The following is a 25,309-nucleotide window of genomic DNA, read 5'->3' on the forward strand; positions in this document are numbered from 1 at the left end:
TGAGAAATCCTAATGTGGGGGGGGACAATACAGCGGGAAGCCCGCTAACAACATTTAAATGTATTTGAACTATGCTCCCGACCTTCCTTGGCAGGAACCTCGGGCGAATTTCTCCGGAAACGGCGTGATGTCCGCCGACTGGCGCCCAAAATGGCGCAAATCAGTCGGGCATCGCGCCGCCCCAAAGGTGCGGAATATCCGGTGCCGGAGACTTCGGCAACCGGCGGGGGCGGGATTCACGCCAGCCCCCGGTGATTCTCCGACCTCGCCCCATATTACGTCACTGGCAGGGTGCGGGGACAATCGAGTTATGAGATCTCACTGGCGAGATTCTGGCTTCTTGCCTCTCACTGGAATTTGCCCCCATGTCATCTTTTGTACACAGATGTCCTGACCTACATTTTTTTCCTCTGCATCTGAATTTGTTAACTATTTTTATGTAAATGCAGAAGCTGTTTCTTCAATGATCCCCTATTTTCTGTTTTAGATGGTTCAACTGATTTTCCGTGGTGCTTGTTTTGTGTTGCTTTCTACCCCAGTTATACTGTTATCTTTTCAAATACATATTATGATGTGTACAGATTCTCAGGCAACGACCTAAATTAATCTGAGAATGATTATTCGCAGGTAATTCATTTTCTCCGAACTGAAGAAAAACAGACCTTGAAATATAACGCAGGACAATTCAGATGTGCTATTGTTGCTGCAGATCTATTTTCCTATACATTTGTGGTATTCAGTCTGTTTGACTCATAATGGGTTTTTGAGTTTCTTTGAAGCATCATTGTAATTGCTGAAGTAATGGGTATAGTGGCATAGAGATGAGCAATCCTGTACAGATCTGGGGATATGGACTGAATTTTACAGTCAGAAAAGGAAGTGGGTAAAAACGTAAATTAGAATGCTGTGTCGAATGCATGCTTACCTCCTGCCCAATCGCACCAGCCCCCCCAACCTTCCCCAACCCCATCATAACATTCCGAGAGGTGGGGGTGAGTTTCCCATTTTTGGTGCAATTAGCATTAATTAGCCACCTAAGGGCCCCATCCCGCTACCATTCCAAATTGATGGGAGATGCCTGTGCCCAAATTGCAGGTCAATACATTTGACCTTTTGGACTGTTGGCCAATGAAAAAGAGGGTTTCCTTCTTCGCAGACACTTGTGCAAATTGGAGGCTCCCCACATCCACCTCGTTCCTCACCATCTCAAATATGCCCCCTCCACTTTGTTGCAGTTCTGGCTCCTTTACACAAACTCAAAAGGTACACACATTGAATTGGTAAACTAAAAGTAGTTTTGATTTATTATCCAACTATCAATATAATGGGCGGGATTCTCTGTTTGGGAGACTATGGATGGGATACTCCTTCGGCCGACGTTAGAATCGCGAAACGCGATTGGGCGGGGAATCAGTTTCAATGCCAAAATCGTGGCCGGTGCTCTCCTCCACCAGACACCCCCGCCGGAGTCCTCCAGCAAACCCCCCATCAGGTGCTCATTAGAGGCCTCGATCTGAGACCCCTGTCAGACTCTCCCATCAAACCCCCATAGCAGGGGCCCCCCATATCGGAGATCCCCCCCCCAACAAAGACATCCCTGCCATATCAGAGACCCCTCGCCCCTATCAGTCATTCTTTCCTGGAAGCTAAAGAGCAGTCCAGGCAGGAACATTGCTTTTTCCATTTACATTTCTGCCTCAGAGATACAAAAAGCAGCAACTGTTACTTCACAGTAAGCTAACACCACATCACAAGTATTAAACCTCCTGAGATCCTTACAAACTTCTCACTGTAATTGACAGCACCTGACCACATAAAAGGCATTTAAGTGCTTTCTGCTGAGAAAAGGAACTTAACTCCTAGATGTTTATAAAAATTGTGGTCAGGTTCATAGCAGGAGTTTTTTTGCTTGATGTGAGATTCTCTGCCACATCATGAACTCCGTGACCGGTAGTGGGTGGTGGAGAATCCGGGCCAACATATGTATACACCTTACAGCAGTGCTTTTGTCCTGGGACCCACAATCACCAATCAGCGGACCTTCAGGACAAACGTCGGCTGACATTCGCGACGCATGATGGCCGACCCACGCTACTTGGTCCTCACAATCTCACTTGCTTCATCATTCAATGTTACATTCTTGCTGAGGGCTTCAGCTGGCTATTTACGTTCTCACTGCATCCATTGAAAAAAATCAAGAGGTTTGTCCTTGAACTTGCCATGCTTAACCTTTAAATGCCTTTGAAGATTTGAGGGTTTTAAACATTAATTTGCCAATACTTCCCTGCATATAGCACACATGGGCTTTGCATCCTGATTTGCATTGTATTATGGGCCAGGGCTTACCTCCAGAGTTTATTAAGAAGCTCACCTGACCTATAACTTTTATGCTGAATTTGGCTAGGATGAGCACAAGAGCCTTCACTTCAGCTGTGATTCATCAGACTTCCGAGACACTTTTATCAAAACAAAGTTTATTATAAGAATGTAGTTCACATATACAAAACGCTTATCAAGAATTTGTTTCAATCACAAACATGAAAAAACACACAACTATAGTAATCTATGTATATAACTCTTAATGATTCCCCCTTAGTAGCTGTTCCAATTCAATACAAAATCCAATAAAACCAAAATCCCTTTGAAGGGCGTGATCCAGCACATTGTAATCTCACTTGAATGGGACTGGTCCTTTCCCTGAGATTCTGGTCCAGCCTCCAATCAGCAGATTCAAAACTCCTTGCAGAAAGAAACTCTGGGCGACATTCTCCGACCCCCCGCCGGGTCGGAGAATCGCCGGGCGCTGGCGTGAATCCCGCCCCCGCTGGTTGCCGAAGTCTCCGGCACCGGAGATTCGGCGGGGGCGGGAATCGCGCCGCACCGGTTGGCGGGCCCCCCCGCTCGATTCTCCGGCCCGGATGGACCGAAGTCCCGCCGATAAATTGCCTGTCCCGCTGACGTAAATTAAATCACCTACCTTACTGGTGGGACAAGGTGGCGCGGGCGGGCTCCGGGGTCCTGGGGGGGGGGGGCGTGGGGCGATCTGACCCCGGGAGGTGCTCCCACGGTGGCCTGGCCCGCGATCGGCCCACCGATCCGCGGGCGGGCCTGTGCCGTGGGGGCACTCTTTCCCTTCCGCCTCCACCACGATCTCCACCATGGCGGAGGCGGAAGAGACTCCCTCCACTGCGCATGCGCGGGAAACTGTCAGCGGCCGCTGACGCTCCCGCGCATGCGCCGCCCCGACATGTCATTTCCGTGCCAGCTGGCGGGGCAACAAAGGCCGTTTCCGCCAGCTGGCGGGGCGGAAATTCCTCCGGCGTTGGCCTAGCCCCTCAATGTTGGGGCTCGGCCCCCAAAGATGCGGAGCATTCCGCACCTTTGGGGCGGCGCGATGCCCGTCTGATTGGCGCCGTTTTGGGCGCCAGTCGGCGGACATCGCGCCGTTTCCGGAGAATTTCGCCCTCTATCTGTAAAGTTACCAAGGCAGTTTGCCACACCCAATGTGCTTTCAGTTCACTTTAACAGCTTTTAAAATAAAACAGAAAACAGGGAAATTTCCTGCAGTCCAATCCAACAAACCGAAACTGAAACCCAAAACATGAGACCCTCTCTCACCTGACAGCCACAGCCCAGATCCACCCACAAATGACATCACTGAAGCCGTGCTACAAGCACTTTTCTTAAAGGAACATTCACATGACACCGCCCCACAAGAAAAAAAACCATCAACTTCTAAGATGGTTTCATTTTTCAAATCTTTTCACTTGCACATTATGAACACTTGACAATTAACATACATCCATTTTATAAAATCAAAACAGGCAAAAATGTAGAGTAACATCGCCCATTTTAGTTCTTTGTCTTCCACCACCGAACCTTCTTCTCTTCATCACATTCGTGACAAAGCATCGGCTAACACGTTCTCCCGTCCTGCCACTTGTACAAGTTTTAAATTAAATGGCTGAAATAATAGACTCCATCGGAACAGTCTGGCATTTTTATTCTTGAATTTCTCCAAAAATGTCAACGGATTATGATCAGCATTTATAATTGTTTCAGACGAATTACTGGTAACATGAAATTTTAAATGTTGAAAAGCCAGCACCAAGCTCAAAGTCTCCTTTTCAATTGTCAAATACTTTCTCTGGTGATCATTGAAATTTTTGAAAAAATTCCCAATAGGCCGCTCTATTCCTTCATCGTCTTCTTTCAAGAGCACGGCACCTACGCCCACATCACTCGCATTGATAGTGTCATGTGAGCGTACCTTTAAGACATGGATATTTAAGCAATGTACCTTTAAGAAAACAGTGATGTCAGAGCGTGGTTGGGGCTGAGTCAGGTCAGCCATTTTGCAGTTTGGTTTTGCAGTTTGAAAAGTGCCTGGCTGGTTTTGCTGAGAGCAGTTTAAACGTGCCTGGCTGTTTTGCTGTGAGCTAATTAAAAGGAGAAAGCCAGTTTGAGACAGCGGCTTGAGAAGTTCTGGTTTGCTGTGAGTTGCTTGGAGGGAGAAAGCCAGTTGGAAAAAACAGTTTGTGTGTGTCTGTGTGTGTCCAGAGAGCTGCAGGAAGAAAGCAAGGTGCTGGAGCTGAAGTCAACCAAGCTAATATGTCTCTGCCATTCTACAGAAAATATATATATCCTTTAACCTGATGTGATACTGTTAAGTCTCTTGGAAGTTTGAAGGAACATTTTAAGGAGTTATTTACTGTTGCAATATTTTCTGAGTTATCTTTGAAGTAAGGGGTGTTAAGAGATCCAATGTTTATTTAAGATGTTGAGTTGAGTTCATGGAATAAACAGTGTTTTGTGTTTAAAAACCCACGTGTCCATAATTGTAATCCCACACCTAGGGAAAAAGCTGTGTGCTAGGAAAAGCATCAAATCCATTAAAGGGAGAGGTTGGTTGAACTCCATGATACATTTTGGGGTTCTGAAAACGCCTCGCCCATAACAATAGCCATCTTGAATGCTTTTGTGTAATTTGAGATGGCTAACACAGGAGAAAAGGTTAACACAGCCTTCAGGCCATCAAATGCCTGTTGACACTTCGTTACGCTCTTGCTACGCTCTTGCTATGCTTCTTCAGCAAGTCCGTCAGTGGAGCAACCACACTGCTAAAATTCGGCACAAAGTTATGGTAAAAACCACTCGGGCAAAGAAATCTCATTATTTCCCTTTGTGTCGAGGGTACTGGGAACTCCCCAATAACTTTTGTTTACACATCCCGTGGGACCATTTGCCCATAGCCCATGCCAAGGAACGTGACTTGGGTGTTTCGAAACTCACTTTTCACTAGATCGACCACCAAACCCTCTACCTGAAGTCGATCGCATAACTCCATCAGATGCTTCAAATGGTCTATCCATGTCTGACTAAAAATCACCAGATCGTCTATGTGCACCGCACAATTGGGTAATCCTGAAATGACTTTGTTAGTTAACCTCTGGATAATCGTGACAATAATCCTTCAACATTGTCTTTAATGTTTGATGCCACCGTTCTAATGCTTCCTGCGAGACTGGATGGTAAGCAGTTGATTTAAATTGTTTTACTCCTATGCTATCCATAACCTCCTTGAATAGCTTTGAGGTAAAATTTGATCCTTGATCCGATTGTATTTCCGTGGGTAGTCCATATCTAGTAAAAAATTTAAGTAACTCCTCCACAACCCTTTTAGCTGTAATATGCATAATAGAATGGCCTCTGGAAACCCAGTAGCACATCCATTATTGTCATAAGATAGTGATTCCCACTTTTCGGTTTAGGAAGCGGTCCTACGCAATCAATTAAGACCCTTGTAAAAGATTCCTCAACTGCCGGAATGGGTATTAAGGGCACTGGTTTTATCACTGCTTGAGGTTTCCCTGTCACTTGACATGTGTGACATGCTTAACAAAATGTAACTACATCTTTGTGCAGTCCAGTCCAACAAACAGGTTTTTGTATTTTAGCTTGAGTTTTCCTTCCTCCCGAATGACCTCCTACTGCTACCTCATATGTTACTCGCAAGGCCTCCTTTCTACACCCTACCAACAATACTGTTTGATGAACGTCTGCCCACTTTTCATCCGCCTGCATCTGTAAAGGTCTCCAATTTCTCATTAAGACATCATTTTTAAGGTAACATTCTGGTATACACTCAGATTCCTTTTCCGTGTTTGCTTTTTGATACATCTGTTTTATTTCTCTATTTTTCTGTTATAACTCTGCCACCGTTCCTGAACTAATAATATCCACCACATCCTCCACCTGTTCTTGTTCTTTTCCAACCATCTGATCAAAAATTGTTTCTGATAATTGAACTTCAACTTTATCTTCACTCTTTGATTTCTCCTCTTGTCTTAACCTGTGATTTTGCGACCTTGTTACTACACAATCAGGTAAAATCCCAGGATATTCGTCCTTCAACAATTCAGTTGTTTGATTTTCCACTGGCTAATCAACCACAGTAGGCATCATTCCCACCTCCAATCGAGCTGTATCATTACCCAAGATAAATTGTGGACTGGATTCTCTCAGCCCGGGGCCGGGCCGGAGAATCCCTGCGACCGGCGCGAATCGCACCATGCCGCCCTGATGCCGGCACGCGATTCTCCGAATCAGTGCCATTGGCGTCGGCGTGGTTGGTGCAGCGCCAGTCAGGGCTGCTCTATGCGGCTGGCCTGCCAATTCTCGGCCCGGGCAGCCGTTGTGAAAACGCCGAGTCCCGCTGGCGCCGTCCACACCTGCTCTCAGCCGGCGGGACCGCGGCATTGAAGGGTCAGGCCTGTGGGGGTGAAGGGGGGTCCGACCCCGGGCAGGAGGGGCTCCGATGTTGCCTGGCCCGCGATCGGGGCCCACTGATTGGCGGGCCGGCCTCTCTGGCTGGGGCCCTCGTTTCTTCCGCGCCGGCCCCTGTAGTCCTGCGCCATGTTGCATCGGTGCCGGCGCGTTGAAGGATGGCACTGTGCATGCACGCATTGGTGCCGACGCCACTGAGCATGTGCGCATTGGCGCCAATGCCACTGTGCATGGGCGGATCCCGCAGTGCCCAGTTCACGCCGGGATCAGCAGCTGGAGCGGCGTGAACTGCACCAGTGCACTGCTGGACCCTTGTGCGGGCCAGAATTAGTCGTCGGGTCGGCCCGTTCACGCCATTGTAAAACTTGACGGCGTTTACGACGGCGTGGACACTGCCGCGTGATTAGAGAATCCCGTCCTGTAGTCCTGGACAAGATAATATCTATTACTCCTACTACCACTTCACCACTCTTCACTGGACTCTCCAACCTCACCTTATACAAAGAAACACTACGCTTCTCACCCTGAATTCCGCATAATACCACCTTTTCTGGCAACAGTCCTCCCAACTACATAACTCCTCATCTCTTACCATCATAGATGGACTTGCTCCCGTATCTCTTAAAATTTTGACTTCTTTACCTACTCCTTCTGGTACACATGAATAAGCTTTACCCACACAAGTAAATTCTTTAAAGCGATCTGGCACCTTCTTGGGCTGGATTCTCCCAAAATGGGACTATGTCCCCACACCGGCATAAAAATGCTGGTGTTTTACTCTGGAAATTCCTGAGAAAAAGTGGAGCTGATTCAATGACCTGCAGGGGGCTACAGGGACCCAGAGTAATTCATGCAGCTTTAGCTGCGGATACGGCCCCCGCAAATGTGGTTTTGAATCCGCGCATGTGCTCCAGCGGCCGTGCCGAGCACCATTGCGGACCCAGACCACGGCGCCACACATAAAAACTAGACCCCCCCAATCGGACGCCCCCCCCAAAGATCTAACCCTATGGATCTGTCCCCCGGCCACCTATAAGGCCCCCCCTCCCCCCCGGTGTCCGATGCCCGCCCCCTACCAGGGCGGCCGAGGACTGAATCCGCAGCCACCACGCAAGCATCCCGACTAGCAATAGCAGGTTTGTTCCACGCAGTCGGGAACTCGGCCGGTCGGGAGCGGAGGATCGCTGGGCTGGTCTCTGGCAATGGCCCTCCAGATGCGCGGAGTACTCCGCGATTACGGCGATTCTCAGGTCCCGGAGAATGGCCCGACCGGTGAAATTGGATTCTCCGCCGAAATCACGTTCAGCGTGGGGCTGCAGAGAATCGAGCCCCTGATAAATTACCTCTTGATCAGGCTGCATATTCTTTTACACCTCCTTCGCTTCAATTGGGCTTTCCTTTACCACTTTAACAAACTCCGCTGGCTTATCCTGTTTACAACAATAGCCTTCACAGTGTTTTTCTTAAACCCCCAAAACTGTGACTTTACATGGCCTAGTTTATTACAGCAAAAACATCTGAAACTTTTTATTTCTCTTCCACCCTCCTGGATTTCTTTTCTAATCTGATGTACACCATCCTTATTATCTCCCATTAGATCTTCTTTACCTTTACCACCTAAGTATTTCTTCTTTCCCCAGTTTCTATCACTCACAGGCTGAAACTATTTTATAATCATCTGCTACTTCTGCTGCTAATCTCACAGTTTTTTTTTTTCTAATCTCACAGTTTTAACCCTCTGCTCACCACATGAGTTCTCACTACATCAGGAATTGAATGTTTAAAATCCTCCAAAATGATAATTTCTCTAAGTGCTTCATACGTTTGGTCTATTTTCAAAGCCCTTATCCACCTATCAAAATTACTCTGTTTGATTCTTTCAAACTCTGTGTATATTTGACCAGTTTCTTTCCTTAAATTTCCAAACCTTTGTCTGTAGGCTTCAGGCACTAGCTCAGATGCACCCAAGATGAATTGTTTCACCTCCTCATACTTCCCAGATACCTCCTCTGATAGTGATACAAACAATTCACTAGCTCTACCTATCAACTTTGTTTGAATCAGTGATACCCACATGTCCTGTGGCCATTTCATTTGTTTAGCCACCTTCCCAAAAGAAATGAAAAAGGCTTCTACCTCTGTCTCATCAAACCTTGGCAATGCTTGGACATATTTAATCAGATCCCCACCAAGCCTTCGACTACGAAGCTCTTGCTCTTTCTCACTATCCTCATCACTATCCTCAGACTGTACTTTTCTCTTTACCCCTGCCAATTTTAACTGACGTTCACTTTTCATGACCAGTTTGTGAAGTTCAAAGTCTCTCTCCTTTTCTTTTTTCCCTCTCTGCTTTTCTTTTTCCCTGATCTCACTTTTTGTTCTACTTGGGCTATTCTTTGGGGGGCTGTGGGCGTGGTGGTGTGGGGGTATGTGTGGGGGCAGTGGAGGGGAACCGCCACTCAGCTGGGTCTGACTTGCTTGCCCAATGCCGACGTCCACCCGGCGCATGCTCTCTCTCCGGCCCACCAACCAGGTCCAGTGCCCGCAGTTCCATTGCGGTGAGGGGTTGCAGGTCTGGCGGTTCCCCTCCAGTCTTTTCCTTTTCACAGCGGTTATCGGTGTCTTCTCCTGGTGGGGGCACAGTGCTAGACATTTGGACGCATGCAGTACAGGGGCTAGGTAGCTGGTGGCCTTTGTGGCGAGGGCACCCGGCCATGGCAGCCGGTATGGATGCCAGCATGTGGTGCAGAGTGGAGATTCCGTCACCATCAGGGAGTGGGGGTGGGAGGTGGGCACGCGGGGAGGCATGTTATGGGTGTGTGGGACGGTAGTTTGTGCCAAGGGCACGTGCTGCCTACTCACCTTGGCCACCCTGATGAGGTTCTGCAGTTTTTTCCGGCACTGCTGTCCGGTCCTGGAGGTGCGGTCCACGGCGCTCACGGCAGTTGCCACCTTCACCAAGGCCCAGTACACGGTGGCGGTTGGCAACCTCATTCTCACCCCAGGTACAGGGTGGCCCACCTCTCCTCCACGGCATCTAGCAAGGTCTCCAGCTCCGAGTCTGCAAACCGGGGTGGCGCTCTCCGTGCTGCCACCTTGTTGGCTGGGAAGAGTATGTGTGGAGAGTGGAGTGCTAATATGTGGCTACCTCAAGTGTCAATCAAAACCCCTGTGTGTCCGACAAAATTACCCATTGGAATCGCTCATGTTCCACATGGCGCCAGTGCTAGCCCATTAATGGTTGATGAATTGGTCCGGGAGAGTATCCAAATTGTATCCAATTGTATCCAAAATACAATATTGTAAACACTCAAAGCACTTACTGGATAAAGTAAAAGTTATATTCCTCTCCCGTGCTTTCACATTTTGCCATTAAACAGTCCTTCTTGATAATATCACAAAGGTTTAATTTATATCAACTAAATGTCTGTAACAACTAAGAGTTCAAGGTGAAATTTTGGAAATGTTTTAAGTTCTTCCTCTCGTACAGATGAAAATTTGTTACACTACGCGTGGCATCACCTTCCACCATGTGTCATTGTAAATCTCCTCTCTCATGTTGAGTAAATTTCACAGCGTTCCATGTCCTTGGTTAAGAGATTTCCCAATCGATTCAGGCTGCAGAATCTTGTCAAGGCTGTTACTTGCAGACACTCCCTGTGATTTTTGAATTCCATTAGGTATCAGCTTTAAATCAAGACATAATCCTCTGTCATAATTTCTTTTATCGTCCAATTTCAATATGTTCCTTTGTTTTCCTATTGAACTAGACACTACATTGTCAACAGGATGTTGACCCTTAAACACAATCTTTGAATTACCAGGTCAAAGTTCTGACTCTGGATCACCGTTCTCTTCCATAGCTGTAAGCTCTTACAGGTTGGTAAAGAATGTCTCAGCCAGACTAACGACTGAATGATCCTCCTCCTGTACAAATGAAGGAGTACTTTTATTTTTACGTTTGTTCCTGAGATTTAAACTTTCAGTCTTCTTTTCCAGGAGAAGCAGTTTTACATTGCCTCTTTTTTTGCAAGCAGTTTGTTCTTCTGTTCAGCAAAACACTCTTCAGCTGCTTCTTTGAAGTTATGTTGATGCCCCCATTAAAAAAAACAATAATGCTTTTGTCGAATTCTTTTGCATTCTTTTCTGTGTTTGACCTCCCACTGAGAACGAGCTTTGTCCGATTCCTTCTGAGTAAGTGCCACAGCTTCTTCATTTGGAAGTTATAACTTGCATTCTAGGACTCGAATCCTTCATGGTAGTTCCACAGTAACTGCTTCGGTTAGATCCAAGTCATTTTATTTTAAAGAACTGCCTCTCATTGTTTGTCTATTAGCCTGAAATGCTGCTCTGTTTCGCCTTGACTGCAGTGGTTAAGGATCTACAGACAAGTGTAATTCAAACAGAGTCAATTCTTACCAAAGGTTGTCAACTGTTTGTTGTCAGTCCAACATCTCAGTATCTTTACTGTCTCAGAAGTCTGAGTTGTTGAATCTTCAGCCACCTCTTGAGTTAAAACAGTGTTTTTCCCAACAGATTCAAAGACAGACATATCTCCTTCCAAGTCCATTGATTTTGCTGATACCTTCCTAACTCTAATAAATTTCAATAGATCTTATGGAAACGACCAGAGGCAGCGATCGCAAAATGATTTCCAAGGATAAGATCAAAAATATGAAATGGCAGTTCGGACACCACTCCCATAATAACAAATCTTTGACTAAATCAGTTTAAATTCACCCTATACAATTGAACAGGTAAACAATTTTCACATGGACCCTGTATTTTTTTATAAATTCACAAGCTGTGGGCATCGTTGACTAGGCCAGCATTTGTTGCTTCTCGTTAATGGTCCTTGAGAAGGTGGTGGTGAGTTGCTTTGTTGAATCGCTGTAGTCCATGTGGTGTAGGTACACGCACAATGCTGTTAAGAAGAGAGTTCAATGACTTTGACCCAATAACAGTGAAGTAAACGGCAAGACAGGGTGGTATGTGGCTCAGAGGGGAATTTGCAAGTGAGAAATTTGCAAGCTCCTTTGCATCTACTGCCCTTGCCATTCGAGGTGGTCGAGGTCATGGATTTGGAAGAAGCTGTCGAAAGAACCTCAGTGAGTTGCGGCAGTGGATCATGTAGATGGGACACACTACTGACACTGTGCATCGGTGATGGAGGGACTGCATGTTTAAGGTAGTGGATAGGGTGCCAATCAAGCAGTTTGCTTTGTCCTGGATGGTGTCTTTTGTAAGGGCCCCGAAGAATCCAGCACGAGTTTTAAGGATACAAAATAATAAAGTTTATTTACTATAACAATATATACATAGCAGTAGCAGTAACTTCCCTTGCTACCTTCTCCTTCCTCCTGGTTCCTGGACTGGCCAGCTTATTTATAGTAGGAGTTTCTCCGCCCCCCTCATTGGGGAAGTTCATACTCCCATAGGATTGTGGGATAATCATTAGTCCCCAGCCAATCGTCAGTAGGCAGGTTATAACATCCCTCCCCCCCAAAGTCCAAGGAATCCACCGTAGGCCCTGGCGAAGGGAGGCGTCGAACTCGTTTGGCCGCAGGCCGGACGCCATTTGCACGCGGCGCTGGATCAGGCGGCGTATAACGAGACGGAGACCGGCGCTTCTGTGATGAACGGCGCGGTTGTACATCCACGGCCTGTGGACCCGAGGATTCCCCCTCTGATTCATCCTGTGTCTCCATCTCGGAGTCAGAGTCTGCTGCCTCCGTCATGTCAGCGTCTCTGTCCCCATTCGGTCCCGTCATGACCTGCGCAGGCTTTGAGTGAGGCACCAGTGGAAGATTTGGAGGACTACCTTCCCTTGTTTCTGGTCTTTGCCGCTGTTGAACTGAGCTCCGGGGGTGGGGAATCTTTTGCGGGGATGATCTTCTGGACCGGACGTGGTCTACATGTTTTCGCTGGAGACGACCCTGGGCTTGCACTTGGTACGATATAGGGCCCGTTTGGCGAAAGATTACCCCAGGAACCCATTGGGCACCACCAGCAAAATTCCGCACGAATACTGGGTCACCGGGCGCAAACTGCCGAATCGGACGATGCTGAGACAATCCCGGTCCCTGCCGTTCTTGTGTGCGGCGTACTTTTGCGCCAATGTCCGGGAAGACCATACTAAGGCGGGTGCGAAGTCTCCGGCCCATTAGGAGTTCTGCGGGAGCTACCCCAGTCACTGTATGGGGGGTGGTCCTGTACGTAAACAAAAACCGAGCCAGTCTCGTGTCCATTGATCCGGAAGACTGCTTCTTTAGGCCTCTTTTGAATGTTTGCACTGCACGCTCTGCCAACCCATTTGAAGCCGGGTGGTAAGGGGCAGTGCGGATATGGCGGATGCCGTTCATCTTTGTAAACCTAGCAAACTCCTCACTCGTGAATGGAGTGCCATTATCCGTGACCAGCACCTCGGGGAGGCCATGCGTGCTAAATGATAAACGCATTTTTTCAATTGTTGCGCAGGACGTTGTCCCCTGCATCTTATGCACCTCCAGCCATTTGGACTGGGCGTCAATTAGTAGAAGGAACATGGATCCCTGAAAAGGGCCTGCAAAATCTGCATGTAAGCGTGCCCAAGGCCGCCCTGGCCATTCCCAGTGATGTAGGGACGCGGCCGGCGGAAGCTTCTGATGCTCCTGGCAAATGGAGCAGTTTTGGGCCACCTTCTCAATGTCGGTGTCGAGGCCTGGCCACCAGACATAACTCCGGGCCAACATTTTCATCTTGGTCACGCCCGGATGCCCATTGTGCAAGTCTGATAATATCAGCTCCTGGCCTTTTTCCGGGACAACCACACGCGTCCCCCACAAGAGGATGCCGTCTTCCACGCTGAACTCTGACAGCTTGGAGGAAAATGCCCGTAACTCGCCTGGGAGCTGTCTATGCTGCCCACCATACAGGACTATGTGCCGAACCTTTGACAGGACTGGCTCCGTCTGGGTCCACTCACGGATCTGTGATGCCGTGACAGGCAAGGTGTCCATAAAATTTAGGGTTGCGACCACCTCACCGGTCGTGGGGGTCGACATGGGGCCGGTCGATAAAGGCAATCGGCTCAGTGCGTCGGCATTTGCTATCTGCGTACCTGGTTTGTGCTCCAGAGAATACTCATATGCAGCAAGCAACAAAGCCCAGCGCTGGATCCGTGCAGAAGCAATGGGCGGTATCGACTTATCCTCTCTGAAGAGTCCCAGCAGGGGCTTATGATAAGTCACGATAGTGAAATGGCGGCCGTACACATACTGGTGGAAGCGTTTCACCGCGAAAACCACTGCCAGGCCCTCCTTCTCGATCTGCGCGTACTTCTTCTCCGCTGCAGTCAATGTGCGGGAGGCGAAAGCTCTCAGTCGCTCGGCCCCGTTCTCCATCTTGTGGGACAGGACAGCCCCAATACCATACGGGGATGCATCACATGTGACGAGCAAAGGCTTTCCCGGATCATAGTGGGTTAGTAACCCAGACGACGACAATTGTTGCTTTACCCGCCGGAAAGCGGTTTCTTGCGGCTGACCCCAAACCCAGGTGTGATTTTTCTTTAGCAGCAGGTGTAAGGGGGCCAGCGTAGTTGCCAGATTGGGGAGGAACTTCCCGTAATAGTTTACGAGACCGAGAAAAGAACGAAGATGCGAAGTGTCAGTCGGGGTGGGGGCATGTTGAATTGCACGCACCTTCTCTGCGACGGGGTGCAGACCCTCGCGGTCCACCCGATAACCTAGGTAGACTACTTCTTTTGCCTGAAATACGCACTTTGTGTGACGTAAACGGACTCCAGCCTCCGAAAGGCGTTTAAGGACAGCCTCCAGATTTTCCAAATGCTCTTGCTCCGACGTCCCTGTAATCAACACGTCATCTAGGTAGACAGCCACACGTGGTAAACCTCTCAAAATGCCCTCCATAACACGTTGAAAAATTGCGCAGGCAGAGGATACTCCAAAGGGCAACTGTGTATATTCATACAGGCCCCAGTGTGTGTTAATTGTTACATATGGTCGGGAGGCAGGGTCCAGCTCCAACTGCAGGTAGGCGTGACTCATATCTAATTTTGTGAATGAGAGTCCGCCTGCAAGTTTCGCGTAGAGATCCTCTATGCGAGGCATTGGGTATTGGTCGAGTCGGGAAACTGTATTCACTGTAAGTTTATAGTCGCCACACAAGCGAACTGTGGCATCTGGCTTCATTACTGGTACAATTGGTGCTGCCCAGTCAGCAAAACGGACAGGCCTGATAATACCCAAACTCTCCAAACGAGTGAGCTCCCCTTCTACCTTCTCGAGCAAAGCGTAAGGCACTGGGCGCGCCCGGAAATAGCGTGGTGTGGCTCCTGGTTCGACTTGGATACGGGCTACGGCCCCTTTTATTTCCCCCAGACCAGGCTGGAATACCTCTGGGTATCGTCCTAGCACCTCAGTCAACCCTCCAGAAACTGTTTGGAGGATGTGCTGCCATTGCAACCGCAAATGGCGCAACCAGTCCCGACCCAACAGGCTGGGCCCATGGCCACGCACTACGATAAGTGGGAAACGCCCCTCCTGGCGTCCATAGACAACAGGGGTCATTGTAGTTCCTGCAATGTCCAGTGGTTCCCCCGTGTAGGTGGCCAACCTGGCCTGTGAGTCAGTTAGTGTAAGGGTCTGTATACCCTGCTTGATGTGGTCGAATGTCCTCTGGGCGATCACGGAGACCGCTGCGCCAGTATCCAACTCCATCTCCAGCGGGTGGCCATTGACCCGTACTGTCACCTTAATGGGGGCTACACGGGGAGCTGCCACACAATGCAGCTGCAGGCAGTCGTCCTCCGTCTCCACGTCCTCAGGAGTGGTCGCCGCAGGTTCATCCACATGGAAGGTACGGCCTCTGGGCTGGTCCCAGTTACGGCCCCTGGGCTGGTCCCAGTTTCGGTCGGAACGACGGCGCCTCTGGCGTCCCCAGGACCGCCGTCCGCGACGGGGTCGGCGCCTACAAGTCTGACACGGACATGGCTCCTCATCCATTGGCTCTGGAGAAGGCTCCCTTCGGGGAGGAATGTCCGATGGCCACTGGCGTCGGTCTGGTCGTTGCCTCGCCCAAGGTACCGCAGGAGTGCGGGGGGACGTTTTTGGGCGGAAAGGGTTTCGCCCCAAGGCATGCACTTCCATTCCCTGTAGCTCCTGTACTCCTCGCTCTGCGCTCTCTCGGGACAAGACTATTTGTATTGCCTGTTGAAAAGTCAATGTTGGCTCCGCTAACAACTTTCTCTGGGTGGCCGCATTGTTAATACCGCAAACCAAACGGTCGCGTAACATTTCTGACAAGGTCTCACCATAGTCACAGTATTCCGCAATCCCGCGTAGCCTGGATAAAAAATCGGCAAGGGATTCTCCAGGGGTCCTCTCAGCGGTATTAAACCGGTAACGCTGGACTATCGTGGACGGGGTTGGGTTAAAATGTTGCCCCACTATATTCACAAGTTCGTCAAACGTTATGGTGTCCGGCGCAGCTGGGTACGTAAGGCTCCTAATCACCCCAAACGTATGCGGTCCGCAGGCGGTGAGCAATATGACCACCTGGCGCTCGTTTTCAGTGATATTGTTTGCCCGGAAATAGTAACGCATCCGTTGCGTGTACTGGTTCCAGCTTTCCAGCGCAGCATCAAAAACATCCAAACGTCCGTACAGAGGCATGGTCTAATAGAAAACAACTTCCAACCTGAATCCAACAAAAATCCAGGGAGGTGGCTTCAGCAGTGTAGACAGCTATTCACTTTTACCTTCGTCGCCAGTTTTGTAAGGGCCCCGAAGAATCCAGCACGAGTTTTAAGGATACAAAATAATAAAGTTTATTTACTCTTACAATATATACATAGCAGTAGCAGTAACTTCCCTTGCTACCTTCTCCTTCCTCCTGGTTCCTGGACTGGCCAGCTTATTTATAGTAGGAGTTTCTCCGCCCCCCCCCTCATTGGGGAAGTTCATACTCCCATAGGATTGTGGGATAATCATTAGTCCCCAGCCAATCGTCAGTAGGCAGGTTATAACAGTGTCAAACCTCTTTAGTGTTGTTGGAGCTGCACTCATCTAGACAAGTGGAGATTATTCCATCAAACCCCTAACTTGTGGCTTTCCAATGGTGGACTGGCCTTGGGTAGCCAATACAACTATTTCAGTCTTCTTAGTGCACACTTTAAAATCTATTTCCAACTTTTTTGCTATTGCCTTTGTGGACTGTTGCCAGGCACCCAAGGACAGGTCCTCTCTTTCAAGGAATGCTTCAGCATTAGTCTTAGCAATAAATACAGCAGAAGTCAAATTCCAGCCAAACTCAGCATGCTCATCTCAGTCTGTGTATTCAAATTCCCGCAAGAATCCCAGGCAATTTATTACGATCCCCATTGAGGCCGATAGCTTTAAGAAAATAAATTCAAACTTGCAGTTGATACCTGAAAAGATCACGCATAAAAAGGTCACATTTTAAGCCTTTTACTGCAACAAACAGACTAAAAGAACTATTGACTTGGGTTAGCAACTTAAACTTTAAACAATGGAACATAACTTTCTGTGTTACTTTTATTGCAACTGAAAAAAACACTTCCAGGTGTACATTCCACTGTTCCTTAATATTCATTTGATTTTCCTAGACCTAGGTGAAAGTGATTCTTAGTACCTGAAGGTTTAATTCTTTCTTTTCTTTTCCCAGCCTAGTAGCTTTTAATCTCAGAACTGTCTTCCACAGTTAAGGGGTGGGATTTATCGACCAACCTGCGTGTTTTTCGGTGGTGGAGGTGGCCCGCCAGCAGGATTTACTGGTCCCACCGTTGTCAGTGGGCTTTCCCGTTGACTGCACCCCTCATCACCAGAAAACCCAGGTGTTTTTTCTGATGATTCTCCCCCCAGCACAAGCTAGGTATATCTTCCAGCCTTGCTTCAAATTTTCCCAAATTTGGTCTTTTAAATTATAACATTACCTCCCAACCACATTCTCTTACAGTGAACCATAGAAACTTATGGCCTCCAGCTGCTCTTCTTCTCCAAGATCATGGCAGACTAACTTAGTCTGAGTTTCTGGGATACCTTCAAAATCTTTCCACTCTTAAAGCTAATCTCCATGGCAACCTGAATCATGTGGCTCATGTATCCAGGTAGAAATGCTGATTAGCTATCCATGAGACCCCCACTATCTTTTACTTTTGAAGTAAGCAGACAGCTTAATATATAACTGTTTACAACTTGACATTCTCAACACCTTACTGGGACTTTGGAAGCTAGCAGTTTAACCACTGTAAGCACAGATGCTGCTGCTATTGTCCCCAAATATGAATACCATACACATTCATTCCAGCAAAACAACTCTTGTACCTTTAACAAGCATGTTAACCAGGTCTGTTGTTTGGAAAGCTTAAGAACAAGTCACATGTGGGGGACCTGTTTATAGATGGGACTTTTGCTATCCTGGGGGCGCTGGAGGAGAAATTTGGGTTGCCTCCCGGAAGCGCTTTTAGATATATGCAAGTGAGGGTGTTTGTGAGATGGCAGGTGAGGGAATTTCCGCTACTTCCAGCACAAAGGATTCAGGACAGGGTGATTTTGGGTGTATGGGTTGGAGAAGGCAAGGTCTCAGCGATTTATCAGGAGCTGCAGGAAGCGGAGGAGGCCTCAGTGGAGGAGTTGAAGGGCAAGTGGGAGGAGGAGCTCAGGGAGGAGCTGGATGAGGGTTTGTGGGCTGATGCCCTGGGCAGGGTCAATTCCTCCTCCTCATGTGCCAGGCTCAGTCTAATACAGTTCAAAGTAGTACATAGGGCGCAAATGACAAGGGCAAGGATGAGTAGGTTTTTTGGGGTGGAGGACAAATGTGTGAGATGTTCGGGAGCCCAGCGAATCACGCCCATATGTTCTGGACGTGCCCGGCGCTGGCGGGGTTCTGGAGGGGCTTTGCGAGGGCTATGTCCAAAGTTGTGAACACCCGGGTCAAGCCGAGCTGGGGGATAGCACTATTTGGGGCATCGGACGAGCCGGGAGTGCAGGAGACGAAAGAGGCCAGAGTTCTGGCCTTTGTGTCCCTGGTAGCCCAGCGGCGGATCCTACTAATGTGGAGAGATGCAAAGTCCCCGAGCGTAGAAGCTTGGATCAATGACATGGCAGGGTTCATTAAGTTGGAGAGGATAAAGTTTGCCTTGCGAGGGTCTGTGCAGGGGTTCTCCAGGCGGTGGAAACCGGTACTAGATTTTCTCGCTGAACGCTAGGTAGAGGTCGAAACAGCAGCAACCCAAGCTGGGGGCGGGGGGGGCGGTTTGGTTTATGTTTTTGTTAAAAGGGGGCGTTTTCCCCACTTTTGTATTTATTGGTTAAATGGGGTTAATGTATCCTTGTTTGATTTCCTATGTACAATTTTGTTTTTCTTTCTTTCTTTCTGGAGTGTTTGGTTGAAAATTGTTGAAAATTTGGATAAATATATTTTTAAAAAAAGAACAAGTCACATGAATCCCTTCATTTTACCCTAAGTTAAAGACACAGTCTCAAAATATGAGCATCTTTTTAATCCTTGTAATTGTGACATGGGGACCTCACGAGGGTGCTATTTAAGCGTGGACAAGTCGTAAGAGCATGGGGGGTGGGATCTCTCAAGCCATTGGAGACCCCTGGATGGTCGGGGACAGGGCAGGGTCACACCCTGTCATACTCCCGGCACCTGGATACTTTGGCACTGCCAGTCTGGCAGTTCCACCCGGGCACTCTGAAAGTGCCACAGTGGCACTTCCAGGGTGCCAGGGGCACTGCCAGGGTGCCAGGCTGGCAGCACCATGGTGCCCAGGTACCAGGTTGACACTGCCAGCGTGCAGGGAGGTGGGGGCTCCTCAAGTAAAGGGTGGGTGATGGCGGTTTCCTGAGGCCTCCCCGAGGTTGAGAAGGGGGTGAGGGGGAGGTCAAAAACACAGGAGGGGGAGCCCAATAGAGTGAAGGGGGAAGATCGGGTCAGCCTTCCAGAATGGCTCCCCGATCTCTAAATCCCTCTAAGTGTGGCCTTTTCAGCATGGAGAACCTCCTTGAGGCCAAAATACCCCGAAAGAATAGCGGGGTGTTTCTTGGCACTACAGCCACTGAGAAACACCCCGCTAATCACGCCATTCAGCGGACTTCAACTTGAGTGCGCTGCATCGCACCCATTATGTTTTATGTGATTTGTTTTAGGTTCACGATACTTTGTGGTTGTTGGTATGTTTCACTTTGATTACATAGTGTGGTTGTTATAGTAACAGAGAATTTCCATGTTCACAGCTGACTGCTAAACTTTGCCTGAAATTTGAATTATGGCCCAGCAAATGATCTACGCATAGTCAGCATGATTTATTTTGACTGCAGTCAAATTCCCCACCTTTAACATTCTTAGACACATTTCATCTATATAATTCTGCTTAATTCTCAAAAGTTATTATCTAATTTCTTTACTTATCTCTATTTCGGTCTGATACAATGTTGTAGCCAAAGATAAAGGTTTCATGCATTGAAATACTGTTGGTATTTTCCATATTGAGCACCACTTGAGAATATTTAAAAACTCAAGCCTGCTACAGTACCTCAAGACGTTCAGCCACTTATTATTTGGGAAATCTGTTCATAACTTACTTTTTCCAAACGTAACAAAACATTTGTTTCTGCTCTAACATACTCTCCAATTATTCCTAATTTGAATGCTCTATGCACATAATGTTGCCAGTTCATTTGAGCATTAATAGCTTTCAGAATAAGATTTATGTTGATACTATAAAAATGAATGTTTTGTTCTTTTGTTACAGAGCAGTGAGTAAAGCAGATGAAAGAACTATTTCAAATCATTCATTTTTATAAGCAGTGTATGGAAAGAGCACAATACTACATGTTTAATAGGGTTCAAAAACAAAACAATCAAATAATAAATGTGAGCGTGCACCATCTTGTTAAAGTAAGAATAGGCTGATGGATGAGACCGCAACTTCAGTCATCAATCTTTAAGCATATTTTTAATTTGGTTCGACAGTGCTATTCAATTACTTCATTGCCAAAGAGAGGTTGGCAGAATTTAATGCAGATCCCGGTGGTGGACCGGTGGGAAACATTCCGCCAGGGATAGAAGCATCTGACTGAACGTGATCGTTTGGCAGTCATTTAATGAGATAGATGCCTGGGGCCTGGCAAATCAAGTGGCAGTGGACAGTAATGGAGAAATCCTGGTGCCAGCTGATGGATGGCAGCACAATGACTAGAGACATTTTAAAACATCAGCCAGAGCTGCCTGAAATGGTTCCAAGGTTTCTTCCTGTTCTTGAGCGTGCAGCTCAACGGGGATGTCATGCAGCTCAGTGCTAAAGTTTTCAGCTACCACCAAGGAAGATTTGGATCCATCAGTGACACAAAAACATCTCCAGTGTCTGTAGGCTTCAGTGAAGAAAGTGAGGCAAGAGGCTGATAGCTGGGGAATGGTGCAGGTCAGTAAAAAGGATGGTCCCGCAGTTCAGTGATGCCACTTTGAAGGCTCTTCTCCGGGTAGCCCTGGAGGTCTTGTCCCAACTGTTGGAAAGCAGAGATCCTCCTGCCTGACCAAGAAAGCTTGTACGGAAGTAGCAGAGGAGGTGAGCTGGCATTGAGGCCAGCACCACAACTGGGTCCAATGCCGAAAACGAGTCAATGGTCTCTTCCACGCTGTTTTCAAAGGACTTATACCTATGCTTAGGAACAATTTAAATCTGGGGACAATTTAGATCACCTTAGCAAACTGCAGAAGGAACTTTGACCCTGGAAAATAAAGACATTACCAAACCATTATCAATCATTGACATTTGTACAATTGCAGCCATTATTGCACCCTATTACAATAAATAATCAATTCTACATAAATACCACAACCAGGGCGTAAGTTGCCATAGTACTGAACTAAGTGGATCACAGTGAATTGAGGCTACAATGGACGAGATCACCTGTCAACTGATTAAATCACTGTGGTCACTTGAAAACCTGCCTACAGCAAAAAGGATATAAAAACCTGTTAGCTTGAAGTCAAAGGAGGAGAAAAACAGGAGAGAGAGAGAGAGAGTGTGGTAGTACCAGGTATTGCGGTACCTAAGAGGCTGATGACCATTGATTAGACCCAGGAGTCTACCATTGGCTGTTGTACATAGCTCCGCCCTGACAGGCGGAGTATAAGAAACGGTGCCGTCCCAGCAGCCTTCACTTTCTGTATCGAAGCTGCTGGGGAACAGGTTCTAGTCGATTAAAGCCTTCAGTTATGAAATCACTTCGTCTTGAGTGTAATTGATCACGCATCAATTTAATCTACCAGACTTAAGCTGGAAGGATGGATCTCCGAATCAAACCGGAGTGCCTTCAACTCAGCCCCCATGCGGAGAACTCGGCTGCAATATTTAAACACTGGCTGGCGTGCTTTAAAGGCTACCTTGACATGGCTGGAGGCACCCCCACAGAGGGACAGAAAGTGCATCTCCTGCACTCAAGGGTCAGCCCTGGGATCTACCTCCTTATCGAGGAAGCGGAGAACTATGATGCCGTGATTGAACTGCTAGAAGGACATTATATCCGCCCTGTAAATCAGGTCTACGCATGTCACCTGCTTGCAACTAGACGGCAAAGCCCCGGGGAATCGTTGGAAGATTTCTACCTGGCGCTACTGGTGCTGGGCCGAAACTGTGGCTGCCCGCAAGTTTTAGGGAGCGAGTACACGGAACTTTTATTTCAGGGATGCTTTCGTAGCAGGTATGAGCTCCTCAGATATCCGCCGAAGACTCCTAGAAAGGGACACCCTGGGACCTAGAGAGGCACGGGCCCTGGCAGGGTCCATGGACATTGCCTACAAAAACGCGCAGTCCTATGAGCCCAACCGCGCAGCGGCCTCCTGTGCTGCATGGCACCCCGCAGTGGCAGCCCAACAGACCTTCCCCCTGACCCCGCAGGACTGCGCTACGAGATGGCCCACTAACGCCGCCGGGCCCCGCTGTTTCTTCTGCGGGCAGGCGAATCATCCCCGCCCGCGCTCCCTGCACACCATGTGCGACCCATGGGTGACGCCATCTTGGTTGGGGCCCCAGGCCCCCAGCACGGCCGACTACACACTGCCCGATCAGAACTCGCAACTGCTTCATCTGGCCTCGGTGACACTGGACGAAAGTCGACCCCGGACACTCGCAACAGCTACAACGACGGTCTTCATCAATGGCCACGAGACGTCTTGCCGGATTGACTCTGGGAGCATGGAAAGTTTTGTTCACCCCGACACAATAAGGCGCTGTTCACTTGTAACCCACCCTGTAAACCAAAGGATCTCCCTGGCCTTCGGGTCACACTCAGTGATAAAGGGGTTCTGCCTAGCGAACCTCACTGTCCAAGGCAGGAAATTCGACAATTTCCGCCTGTATGTCCTGCCGCACCTCTGCGCGGCTACCCTCCTGGGGCTGGACTTCCAATGCCATTTGCAAAGCCTGACCTTTAAATTCGGCGGCCCTTTACCTCCCCTTACTGTCTGCGGCCTTGCGACTCTAAAGGTCCACCCGCCTTCCCTGTTTGCGAACCTCACCCCGGATTGCAAACCCGTCGCCACCAGGAGCAGGCGGTACAGTGCCCAGGACCTCAGGTCAGAGGTCCAAAGGCTGCTGGGGGAAGGGGTCATCGAAGCGAGCAACAGTGCCTGGAGAGCTCAAGTCGTGGTGGTAAAGACCGGGGAGAAGTAGAGGATGGTCATTGACTACAGCCAGACCATCAACAGGTTTACGCAGTTGGACGCGTACCCTCCCCCCCGTATAGCCGACCTGATAAACAGGATTGCTCAGTACAAAGTTTTCTCCACGGTGGATCTCAAGTCCGCCTACCACCAGCTACCCCTCCGTAATAGTGACCGCAAGTACACTGCTTTCGAAGCAGATGGGCAGCTCTATCAATTTTTAAGAGTTCCCTTTAGTGTCACTAATGGGGTCTCGGTCTTCCAGCGAGAGATGGACCGAATGGTTGACCGGTACGGCTTACGCGCAACGTTCCCGTATCTGGATAACGTCACCATCTGCGGCCATGACCAGCAGGACCACGACACCAACCTCCGCAAATTTCTCCAGACCGCAAAAATCCTTAACCTGACATACAATAAGGATAAATGCGTGTTTATCACCGACCGTCTAGCCATTCTAGGCTACGTAGGGGCAGCATGGTAGCATTGTGGATAGCACAATTGCTACAGAGCTCCAGGGTCCCAGGTTCGATTCCCGCTTGGGTCACCGTCTGTGCGGAGTCTGCACATCCTCCCCGTGTGTGCGTGGGTTTCCTCCGGATGTTCCGGTTTCCTCCCACAGTCCAAAGATGTGCAGGTTAGGTGGATTGGCCATGATAAATTGCCCTTAGTGTCCAAAATTGCCCTTAGTGTTGGGTGGGGTTACTGGGTTATGGGGATAGGGTGGAGGTGTTGAACTTGGGTAAGGTGCTCTTTCCAAGAGCCGGTGCAGACACGATGGGCCGAATGGCCTCCTTCTGCATTATAAATTCTATGATTCTATGAAATGGAGTTATAGGCCCCGACCCTGAACGCATGCGCCCCCTTATGGAGTTCCCCCTCCCTCACTGCCCCAAGGCCCTGCAGCACAGCCTAGGGTTTTTCAGCTATTACGCACAGTGGGTCCCCAACTACGTGGACAAAGCCCGACCCCTAACCCAGTCCACAACCTTCCCCCTGTCGAAGGAGGCCCGCCAGGCCTTCAGCTGCATCAAAGCAGACATTGCAAAGGCCACGATGCGCGCCATCGACGAGTCCCTCCCCTTCCAGGTCGAGAGCGATGCGTCCGACATAGCTCTGGCGGCCACCCTCAACCAAGCGGGCAGGCCTGTGGCTTTCTTCTCCCGTACTCTCCATGCTTCCGAAATTCGCCATTCCTCGGTCGAAAAAGAGGCACAAGCCATAGTAGAAGCTGTGAGACATTGGAGGCATTACCTGGCCGGCAGGAGATTCACTCTCCTCACAGACCAACGGTCGGTTGCCTTCATGTTCGATAATGCACAGCGGGGCAAGATTAAAAACGACACGATCTTGCGGTGGAGGATAGAACTCTCCACCTTCAACTACGAGATCTTGTACCATCTGGGGAAGCTAAACGGGCCTCCTGATGCCCTGTCCCGCGGCACTTGTGCCACTGCACAAGCGGACCGCCTCCGAGCCCTCCACAAGGACCTCTGCCACCCGGGGGTCACTCGCTTTTTCCATTTTTGCAAGACCTGCGGCCTGCCCTACTCCATCGAGGAGGTCAGGTCCGTCACCAGGGACTGCCAAATCTGCGCAGAGTGCAAACCGCACTTCTACCGACCAGAGAGAGCGCACCTGATAAAGGCTTCCCGTCCCTTTGAACTCCTCAGCATGGATTTCAAAGGCCCCCTCCCCTCCACCGACCGCAACACGTATTTCCTGAACGTGATTGACGAGTACTCCCGGTTCCCATTCGCCATCCCCTGCCCAGACATGACCACAACCACCGTCATCAAAGCCTCCCAGGGTATCTTTACACTGTTTGGTT

The sequence above is a fragment of the Scyliorhinus torazame genome, chromosome 7, assembly GCF_047496885.1.
Source record: "Scyliorhinus torazame isolate Kashiwa2021f chromosome 7, sScyTor2.1, whole genome shotgun sequence".
In the NCBI taxonomy this organism is placed as follows: Eukaryota; Metazoa; Chordata; class Chondrichthyes; order Carcharhiniformes; family Scyliorhinidae; genus Scyliorhinus; species Scyliorhinus torazame.